This window comes from Meles meles, unplaced genomic scaffold (genome assembly GCF_922984935.1).
Source record: "Meles meles unplaced genomic scaffold, mMelMel3.1 paternal haplotype, whole genome shotgun sequence".
NCBI lineage: Eukaryota > Metazoa > Chordata > Mammalia > Carnivora > Mustelidae > Meles > Meles meles.
In genome coordinates this window covers 731,626-742,143 of record NW_025721608.1, presented here as the reverse complement: position 1 = coordinate 742,143, position 10,518 = coordinate 731,626, and positions in this window count along the sequence as shown.

Sequence of the window (10,518 nt, the reverse complement as noted above, 5' to 3'; positions counted from 1 at the left end):
CCTCTTGTGGAGGGACCCCTGAGGCAGAAAACAGGACTCCTGCTTTCCCACAGAATGACACCAAACTCTTGGGAGCTGGGCCATATCCCCAGAGAGGCAGACTCGTCCATGGCCCATGATGCCACCCCTCCATTCCACGGCCATCCTTGACACAAAATCCAGAGACAAAAGCCTGAGCGACTGCCTCCCACACGCCCTTCTTTCATATCCCGAGGAGTTCCCGTCTCAGTCTGTAGATCGGGCCTGCCATACCCTTGGCCCCAAACCTAAGCCGAATTTGTGTTTTCAGACATATGTCCCCACAGCTTTGGCCCACACACCCTCCAGGCTGGGGCCCTTGAAGCCACACTGCAAGACTGTGTCAGCCCTCTCCAAGGAAACTCTGCCCATTCCATTGGCCACAACCCTACAGATTCGGAGAAATTTCCATGGCCCATGAGGCCACCCTAATCGTGTAGGCGGCCTGGACAAACACGGGCATTCTGACACAAACTGAGCAACGAACTCCACTCAGACATGCAGACCGATATCCTCAGAGACAGAAGATTGAACTGGAAAGACACCTAGGCCCTAATCTGAACCTGGCTTTGGTTTCCAGGTGTCTCTCCTCAGAGGCCTGGTTTTGTATACCAATATGGGGGTTTCCTGAAGGACCAAACAGAACACGTCTCATCTCCACATGGGAAGCTTGTCTTTGGAGCTTTGTGAAACCCTCCCGATTGGAGAATCCTGCACATCCCCTGAGCCAACGACGCATTACAAGGTGTCCATAGACACAAACACACATTATGTCCCATCCTCTGGAGAGACCATTTCAACTCAGCCCCTTGGGTAACTCGCCCCAGAGCCAGCAGACCAAACCTGCATTGTCGCTAGGAGCCAATGGGAATATGAGGTGGGGTATCCGGGCATCCATCCTTAGAACCCTGCTATCGAGTCTTTCCATATGGCACATCCTGGCGCCATCCAAAAATGACTCGACTGTCTCACAGAAGGAAAACTTGCAGCTTGGGGCAGCTCGAATCAGCTGCTGCACAGTGGAAATGCCATGTGTTCGACACTGAACTGAAAAATAGCTTGTGTTTTCCGACTTCTGTCCTCACACTCCTGGCCAACAAGCCCTCCAGACTGGGAATTCTGGAGCCACAACGCAGCCTTCTACCTGCCCACCAGAATGAAGAATGCCCTATGGGTCTGCCAGGAAACCCCTTCAGGAGGATCCGCCTGAAGGCCCTCGACAGCACCCCAATATCAGAGGCCGCCCTGGTCACTAATGCTCTGACACAGCCTGAGACTCGACCTCCTGTCAGCATCCCAGATAGTGGATCTGTATCCAGCAGTGGGACCTGCTGAGGCCCGAGGCTGTCATCTCTATGCAAACTGGGTATTCAGGCATCTGTCCCCAGACCTTACCTCAAATCGCCGCCTTTGGGGGAACTTGAAGCACAAAAGAGTACTCTTCCTTTCCCATGGCAAGAAACATGGCTGTTCGGACGGGTGCCCAACCCTCAGAGTGGGATCCAGCTGTATGGCCCATGAGACCACGCCCACCCATGAGGCCGCCTTGGGCACAAACAGGCATTGTGACCCTCAGCCTGAGCACGCTTTCAAACAAACCCCCTCGGGAGCTGGACCAGGAGCCCAGAGAGCAGGCCTGCCATGCCCCTAGGCCCACATCCTAACCCTTGGTGGGGTTCTCCAGGTGAAATTCCCCAGAATCCGACTCTGGAATCCCTGTTTGGGCGGGACCCCTGATACCGAAAACAGGACTCTTCCCTTCCCCTAGAAAGACACCAAACTCTTGGGAGCCGGGCAGAATCCCCAGAGAGGAAGAATCTCCCATGGCCCCATGAGGCCAGCCCTCCCTTCTGTGGCAATCCGAGACAACAATTCAGACAGAGAAGCGTAAGCTACTGCCTCCCAGCCGACCGATCTTCAAATCCCTGGGAGCAGTCCTCAGGGTGTGCAGATAGCTCCTGCCATCACCTCGCCCATAACCCTAACCTGAGTTTGTGTCTGCAAACTTCTGTCCCCAAAGCCATGGCACACGTGCCCTCCAGGATGGGGTCTCCGGAGTCACACAGCAGGATTGGACCCACCCTCCTGAAGGAAACTCTGCCTGTCACAGTTGCCCAAACCGTCCAGATTAGGAGAAACCTGCCAGGCCCCTGAGCCCACCCCAATTTCATAGGCCGCTCTGGACAAAAATGCACAATCTGACACACCCTAGGCACCCACCTCCAGGCAGACAAGCAGGTCAATGACCCTGAGTCAGAAGATTGAACCTGACTTGGCCCTAGGCCCTCATCGGAACCCTAGCTTAGGTTTTCAGGCATCTATCCCCAAAAGCCTGTTATGGACTACCTCCATATGGTCCAACATGTGGTCCCTGAGCCATACAACAGAACCTCTCCTGTCCCCAAAAGGAAACCTTGCTCTTGGGAGCTGGGTCCAACCCTCAGGGTAGGAGAATCCTGCATAACCCCTGATCCACCGCCACATTCTAAGGTCTCCGTGGACAGCAAGTAGCATTGTGACCCGTCAGACTGAGAAACCCTGTCAACTCAGCCCCCTTGGATCTTCGTCCCACAGCCAGCAAATCAAACCAGCCCTGTTCCTCGGCTGCAATATTATCTCGAGGTGGGCTTTCCAGGCATCCATGCGGAGGTTCTGCTATCCAAACATCCCATATGGGGGACTCTGGAGCCATTCAAACGGACTCCCACTGTCCTGCAGAAGGACATCTTGCTGTTTAGAGAAGCTCACAAGCCCAAGCATTGGAAAACAGCAGAGCAGGCCTGCCATGCCCCTAGGCAAACATCCTAACCCTCGGTGGGGTTCTCAAGGTGCCATTCCCCAGAATCCGTCTCTGGAATCCCTGTTTGGGTGGGATCCCTGAGACCAAAAACAGCACTGTGTCCTTCCCCCAGAAAGACAGCAAACTCTTGGGACACGGGCAGAATCACCAGAGAGGAAGATTCTCCCATGGCCGCATGAAGCCACCCCTCCATTCTGTGGCCATCTTAGACACACAATTCAGACAGCAAAGCCTGTGCTACCGCCTCTCAGCTGCACGAACCACAAATTCAGAGAAGCTGACCTCAAGGTCTGCAGATACTGGTGCCACCACTTCGGCCCTAACCCTCACTAGACTTTGTGTCTGCAGACTTCGGTCCCCAAAGCCCTGGCCCTCATGCCCTCCAGGATGGGGTTTCAGGAGCCGCACCGCAGGACTGGGCCTGCCCTCCCTAAGAAACTCTGCCTGTCAAAATTTCCCAAACCCACCAGAATATGAGAAAACTGCAAGGCCCCTGGGCCCACCCCAATTTCGTAGACCTCTCTGGACTAAAATGCACAGTCTGACACACCCTAGGCACCCATCTCCAGGGTGACATCCACGTCAATGGCCCTGAGTCAGAAGGTTGAACCTGAGCTGGCCCTGGGACCTTATCGGAACTCTGGCTTAGGTTTCAGGCATCTGGCCCCAGCAGCCTGGTCTGGAATACCACCATAAGTTTCAACATGTGGTTCCTGAGGCACACAACAGAAACCCCCTGTCCCCAGAAGGAAACCTTGCTGGTTCCAACCCTCAGGGTAGGAGAATCCTGCATGGCTCCTGAGCCACCACCAAATTCTAAGGTCCCCCTGGACAGCAAGCAGCATTGTGACCCATCAGCCTGAGAACCCCTGTCAACTCAACACTCTTAGAACATCGTCCCAGAGTCAGCAGATGGAATCTGCCCTGTTCATCGGCTGCAATGGTAACGTGAGTTGGGCATTCCAGGAATCCATGCGAAGAGCTCTGCAATCAAATCTTTCCATATGGGGGACCCTGGAGCCATTCTACCAGACTCCCACTGTCCCGCAGACAGACACCTTGCTGTTTGGAACAGCTCACAAGCCCCAGAGAAGAGAAGAAAAAGCTACACGCGTCTTGAGGCCACCCCTCCATTCGTCGGCCATCATGGACACAACTGCAGTGTGAGTGGACGTCTGACACTCGCCCTTACTCAGGTGCTAGAGATTTTGAATCAGCCATTGCCCAGTGGAAGTACCATGAGCTGGGCACTGACCTGAAGCTTAGCTTATGTTTTCAGGCTTCTATCCTCACACTCCTGGTCCACAAGCCCACCAGATTCCCAATTCTGGAGCCAAAAAGCAGACTTCTGCCTGCCCACCAGAAAGAAGTGCTCTATGGGTCTGCCCAGAAACCCCACATGAGGATCCACCTGAACGGACCTCAAACGCACAACAATATCGTAGACCGTCCTGGGCACTAATGCTCTGTCTGACACAGACTAAGGCCAAACCTCCTGTCAGCCACACATATAGCGGGCCCCATATCCTGTAAGTGGGACCTACGGTGGCCCAAGGCCATAGTCTCTACAAAACCTGGGTATTCAGGCATCTGTTCCCAGACCTTACCTCAAATCCCTGCCTGTGGTGAACCTGAAGTACAAAAGAGTTGTCCTGCTTCCCCATGGCAAGAAACCTGGCTGCTGGGATAGGTGTCCAACCCTCAGAGTGGGAGACAGCTGTATGGCCCATGAGACCACGCCCACTAAGGAGGGCCACCCTGGGCACAAACAGGCATTGTGACACTCAGCCTGAGCCTGCTTTCAAACAAGACCCCTCAGGAGCTGGACCAAGAGCTCTCAGAGTGGGCCTGCCCTGACCCTAGGCCCGCATCTTAACTCTTGGTGGGGTTCTCCAGGCTCCCCAACCCAGAGACCATCTCTGGAATACCTGTTTGTGCAGGACTCCTGAAACGGAAAACAGTACTCTTCCCTTCCCCCACAAAGAAACCAAACTCTTGGGAGCCGGGCAGAATCCCCAGAGAGGAATATTCTCCCATGGCCCCATGATACCACCCTTCCATTCCGGTGCCATCATAGACACAAAATTCTGTCGCAAAGGCTTGTGTTACCTCCTCCCAGCTGTCCTAAATTCAAATCAGAAAAAGCTGCCCTCATGGTGTGAAGATATGGTCTGACATTACCTCGCTCCATACCTCACCTGAGTTTGTGTCTACAGACTTCTGTCCCCAAAGCCCTGGCCCACATGCCCTCCAGCATGGGGCCTCTGGAGCCACACCACAGGACTGGGCCTGTCCTCCTGAAGAAAACTCTGCCCGCCACAGTTGCCCAAACACTCCAGATAAGGCGAAACCTCAAGGCCCCTGGGACCCCCCCCCCAATTTTGCAGGCCACTCTGGACAAAAATGTGCAGTCTGACACACCCTAAACACCCACCTCTAGGCTGAAATGCAGGTCAATGGCCCTGAGTCAGGAGATTGAACCTGACCTGGCCCTAGAACCTCATCTTAACCCAACTTAGGGATTCCAGCATCTGTCCCCAGAAGCCTGTTCTGGAATACTGTAAGGATCTGGTTGGCCTGAGGGAGTCATTTTGTGTTTATGTAGTGAACTTAGATTGACCCAACCCCTCCCAGAGGAACTTATTTGTAAAGCCTAGATACAAGTGTGGGTCAGGCCAGGTGAAGACATCCAATCAGTTGGGAGCACTAGGGTAAAATGAATTCCAATTGGTTACCTCTGTGTTACCTAGCAGTTTTTTTTCTGTGTGTGGCAGACCGAGCATGACTGTGCAGTTTTCTCGGTGTATTGCAATCCCATTGGCCACCTGTGTGTGGGCCGGGCTCAACCATCTCTATAAAATCTGGTCTGTGAGGCTGCAAGGGGAATATAGCAGGAGGAGTCAGAGTAGCCAGTAGGGGAGCCATTGGGAGCAGCCTCATCAGCCTCGCCACCCCGAGCAGAAGCAGCAGCAGTGCCCCCACGAGTGGCCTCGCTGCCCCGAGCACCAGCAGCAGCAGCAGCAGCGCTGCTGCAAGTGGCCTCACTGCCCCAGGCAGTGTCACCACTGGGAGCAGCCTCTCAGGAGCCAGCGGTGCAACCTCGTCATCGGGAGTGGCCTCGCTGGGAGCAGTGCTGCCCTAGCATCATGAGCATCACGGGGCAGCGGCCTCACCAGCCGGGCAGTGTTCTCGCCAGGGAGCAATGCTGCCAGAGTGTCATCATCGGGAAGCGGGAGTCGTCGGGTAAGGGAAGTAATCGGTGTTTGTGTCCTGGTCATCGTCGATTATTTGTAAGAGATGGCCCCAACTGGTTGATTTGATTTTCGATGCTTGGCATTGCTGGGAGCTTTGTTAGCTTTGGCCTCGTCCAGGGAGTGACCTCGCCGGAAGTGGCCTGTGGCACAGAGGGTGGGGCAGGGAGCCTCCAGGAGGGACCCCAGGCCAGGCAGGTGGTGGCCCCCAGCAAGGCTCGGGCACCTACCAGTCAGTTTGGTTTCTGGTGCATAGCGGGAAATAAATCTTTGCTTGATTTTCGCTTTGTGTCAGTCTCTTCCTTTGATCACGGACCCTAACAATACCACCATAAGGTTCAATATGTGGTCCCTGAGCCACACATCAAAATCCCCCTGTCTGAGTAAGAAAACTTGCTCTTCAGAGCTGGGTCCAACCCTCAGGTGAGGGGCATTCTTCATGGCCCCTGAGCCATCGCTACATTCTAAGATCTCCCTGGACAGAGAGCAGCATTGTGACCCATCAGCCTGAGAACCCCTGTCAACTCAGCTGCCTTGGAATGTCGCCCCAGAGGCACCGATTGAACATTCCCTGTTCATCAGCTGCAATGGTAACGCGAGATGGGCTTTCCAGGCATCCATGTGGAGAGGTCTCCTATCCAATCTTTCCATATGGGGGAACCTGGAGCCATTCAACCAGACTCACTCTGTACAGCAGAGGGACACCTCGCTGTTTGGAACAGCTCACAAGCCCAGTGTGGGAAAATCTCCATGGTCTCTTGAGCCACCCCTCCATTCGTTGGCCATCATGTACACAATCTCCAGCATGAGCGGACATCTGAAACTCGCCCTTACTCAGGTGATGGAGATCTCGAATTAGCTGCTGCACAGTGACTGCCAAGTCCTCGGCACTGAACTGAAGCATAGCTTGTATTTTCCAACTTCCGTCCTCACACTCCTGGCCTTCAAACCTTCCAGACTGGGAATTCTAGAGCCACAACACAGCCTTCTGCCTGCCACCAGAAAGAAGAGTGCCCTATGTGCCTGCCCAGCAACCCCACATGAGGATCCAACTGCATGGCCCTCGACAGCATCCAAATATCATAGGCCACTCTGGGCACTAATGCTTTGTCTGACAGAGCCTGAGCCCTGATCTCCTGTCAGTCACCCAGATCGCAGGCCCGTATCTGGCAGATGGGACCTGGCATTTCCCAAAGCCGTCATCTCTACCCAACCTGGGTATTCAGGCATCTGTCCCCAGATCTTACCTCAAATCCCTGCCTTTGGGGAACCTGAAGCACAAAAGTGTACTCCTCCTTCCCCATTGCAGAAAACCTGGCTGTTGGGATGGGTGTAAAACCCACAGAGTGGGAGCAAGCTGCATGGCTCATGAATACACGCCCACTCAGGAGGGCCACCCCGGGCACAAACAAGCATCCTGACCCTCAGCCTGAGCCCGCTTGCAAACAAGCACCCCCGGGAGCTGGACCAGGAGCCCACAGAGGGGGCCTGAAATGCCCATGGGCCCACTTCCTAATACTCGGTGGTGTTCTCCAGGCACCCGGACCCAGAACCCGTCTCTGGAATCCCTGTTTGGGCGGGACCCCTGAGATGGAAAACAGCACTCTTCCTTTCCCCCAGAAAGACACCAAACTCTTGGGAGCCAGGCAGAATCACCAGAGCGGAAGAATCTCCCATGGCTCCATGAAGTCACCCCTCCATTCCGTGGCCATCCAAGACACACAATTCAGACAGAAAGAACTGTGCTACCGCCTCCCAGCCGCCTGAACTTCAAATCCTGAGAAGCTGCACTCAGGGTGTGCAGATAGGGCCTGCCATCTCCTCACCCCTAAACCTCACCCAAGTTTGTGCCTGCCGACTTCAGTCCCCAAAATGCAGGCCCACATTCCCTCCAGGATGGGGCCTCTGGAGCCACACTGCAGGACTGGGCCTGCTCTCCCAAAGGAAACTCTGCACGTCACAGTTACCCAAACCCTCCAGATTAGGAGAAACCTGCCAGGCCCCTGAGCCCACCCCATTTTCTCAGGCTGCTCTGGAATAAAATGTACAGTCTGACACATCCTAGGCACCCATCTCCAGGCAGACACATAGGTCAAAATCCCTGAGTCAGAGAGTTGAACCTGACCTGCCCCAAGGACCTCATCAGAGCCCTATTTTGTTTTCTCAGGAATCTGTCCTCAGAAGCCTGTTCTGGAATACCACCATAAGGTTCAACATGTGGTCCCTGAGGCACACAACAGAACACCCCCCCGTCCCCTGAAGGAAACCTTGCTCTTGGGAGCTGGGTCCAACCCTCAGGGTAGGATAATCCTGCATGGCACCTGAGCCACTGCCACATTCTAAGATCTCCCTGGACAGCAAGCAGCATTGTGACCCATCAGCCTGAGAACCCCTGTCAACTCAGGCCCCTTGGAACTTTGCTCCAGAGGCAGCAGATCGAACCTGTACTGTTCCTCGGCTGCAATAGGAATGCGAGGTGGGCTTTCCAGGCATCCATGCAGAGAGCTCTGCTATCCAATCTTTCCATATGGGGGACTCTGGAGATATTCAACCGGACTTCCCCTGTCCCGCAGAAGGACGCCTTGCTGTTTAGATCAGCTCACAAGCCCCAGCGTGGGATAAACTGCATAACCTCTTGAGGCCACCCCTCCATTCATCGGCCATCATGGACACACGCCCCATTGTGAGTGGACATCTGACACTCGCCTTTACTCAGGTGCTGGAGATCTCGAATCAGCCCTTCACAGTGGAACTGCCATGCCCTGGGCACTGAACTGAAGCATAGCTTGCATTTTCCTACTTCTGTCCCCACACTGTTGCCCTGCAAGCCCTCCAGATTGGGAATTCGGAGCCACAATGCAGCCTTCTGCCTGCCCACCAGAAAGAAGTACCCTACGGGTCTGCCCAGAATTCCCACATGAGGGTCCACCTGTACAGCCCTCGAGGGCACCCCAATATCATAGGCCGAGCTGCGCACTCATGCTCTGACTGACCCAGCCTGAGCCCTGAACTTCTGTCAACCACCTAGATAGCGGGCATCGTATCCTGCAGGTGGCACCTGCCATGGCCCAAGGCTGTCTCCTCTACCCAGCCTGGGTATTCAAGCATCTGTCCCCAGACCTTAGCTCAAATCCCTGCCCATGGGGGAACCTGAAGCACAAAAGAGTATTCCTCCTTCCCCATGGCAGGAAACCTGGCTGTTGGGATGGGTGTTCAACCCTCAGAGTGGGAGCCAGCTGCGTGGGGCATGAGACAATGGCCACTCAGAAAGGCCACCCTGGGCACAAACAGGCATTGTGACCCTCAGCCTGAGCCCACTTTCAAACAAGCACGCTTGGTAGCCAGACCAGTAGCCTGTATATCAGGCCTGCCATGCAACCTAGGCCCAAATCCTAACCCTTGGTGTTCTCCAGGTGCCTGGACGCAGAACCCGTTTCTGGAATCCCTGCTTTGGCGGACCCCTGAGATGGAAAACACCACTCTCCCCTTCCCCCCAAAAGACACCAAACCCTCAGGAGCAGGGCAGAATCCCCAGAGAGGAAGAATATCCAATGGCCCCATGATGCCACCCTTCCATTCCGTGGCCATCTGAGACACAGAATCCAGACAGAAAAGATTGCACTCCCGCCTCCCAGTCGCCCTAATTTCCAATCCCGAGGAGCTGCCCTCAGGGTCTGCAGATCAGTCCTGCCATCACCTCACCCCTAAGCCTAACCCGAGATTTTGTGTGCAGACATATCCCCCAAAGCACTGGCCCACAGGCCCTCTAGGTTGGGGCCTCTGAAGCCACACTGCAGGACTGTGCCTGCCCTCCCAAAGGAAACTCTGCCCGTCATGGTTGCACAAACACTCCAGATTAGGAGACACCTACAAGACCTCTGAATCCACCCCAATTTCATAGGCCGCTCTGGACAAAAATGCACAGTCTGATACATGCCAGACATCTACCTCCACGCAGACACCAAGGTCAATGGCCCTGAGACCGAGGATTGTACCTGATATGCCCCTAGGACTTCATCGGTACCCCAGCTTAATTAACAGGCATCTGTACCCAGAGGCCTCTTCTGGAATACCTTCATATGGTGCAACATGTGGTCCCTGAGCCAGACAAAAGAACAACTCCTGTCCCCAGAAGGCAACCTGGCTCTTGGGAGCTGCGTCCATCCCACAGGGGAAGAGAATCCTGCATGGCGCCAGAGCCACCCCCCCCCATTCTAAGGTTTCCCTGGACATAAACCAGCATTGTGACCCATGAGCATGAAACTCCCTGTCAACTCAGCCTCCTGGGCACTTCACCCCAAAGTCACCAGATCGACACTGCCTTGTTCCTGGGCTGCAATGGGAAGCTAAGCTGGACTTTCTAGACATCCAAGCGGGAAGCTCTGCTACCAAATCTTTCCATATGGGGGACTCTGGAGCGATCCAACCGTACTCCTTCTGCCCTGCCGA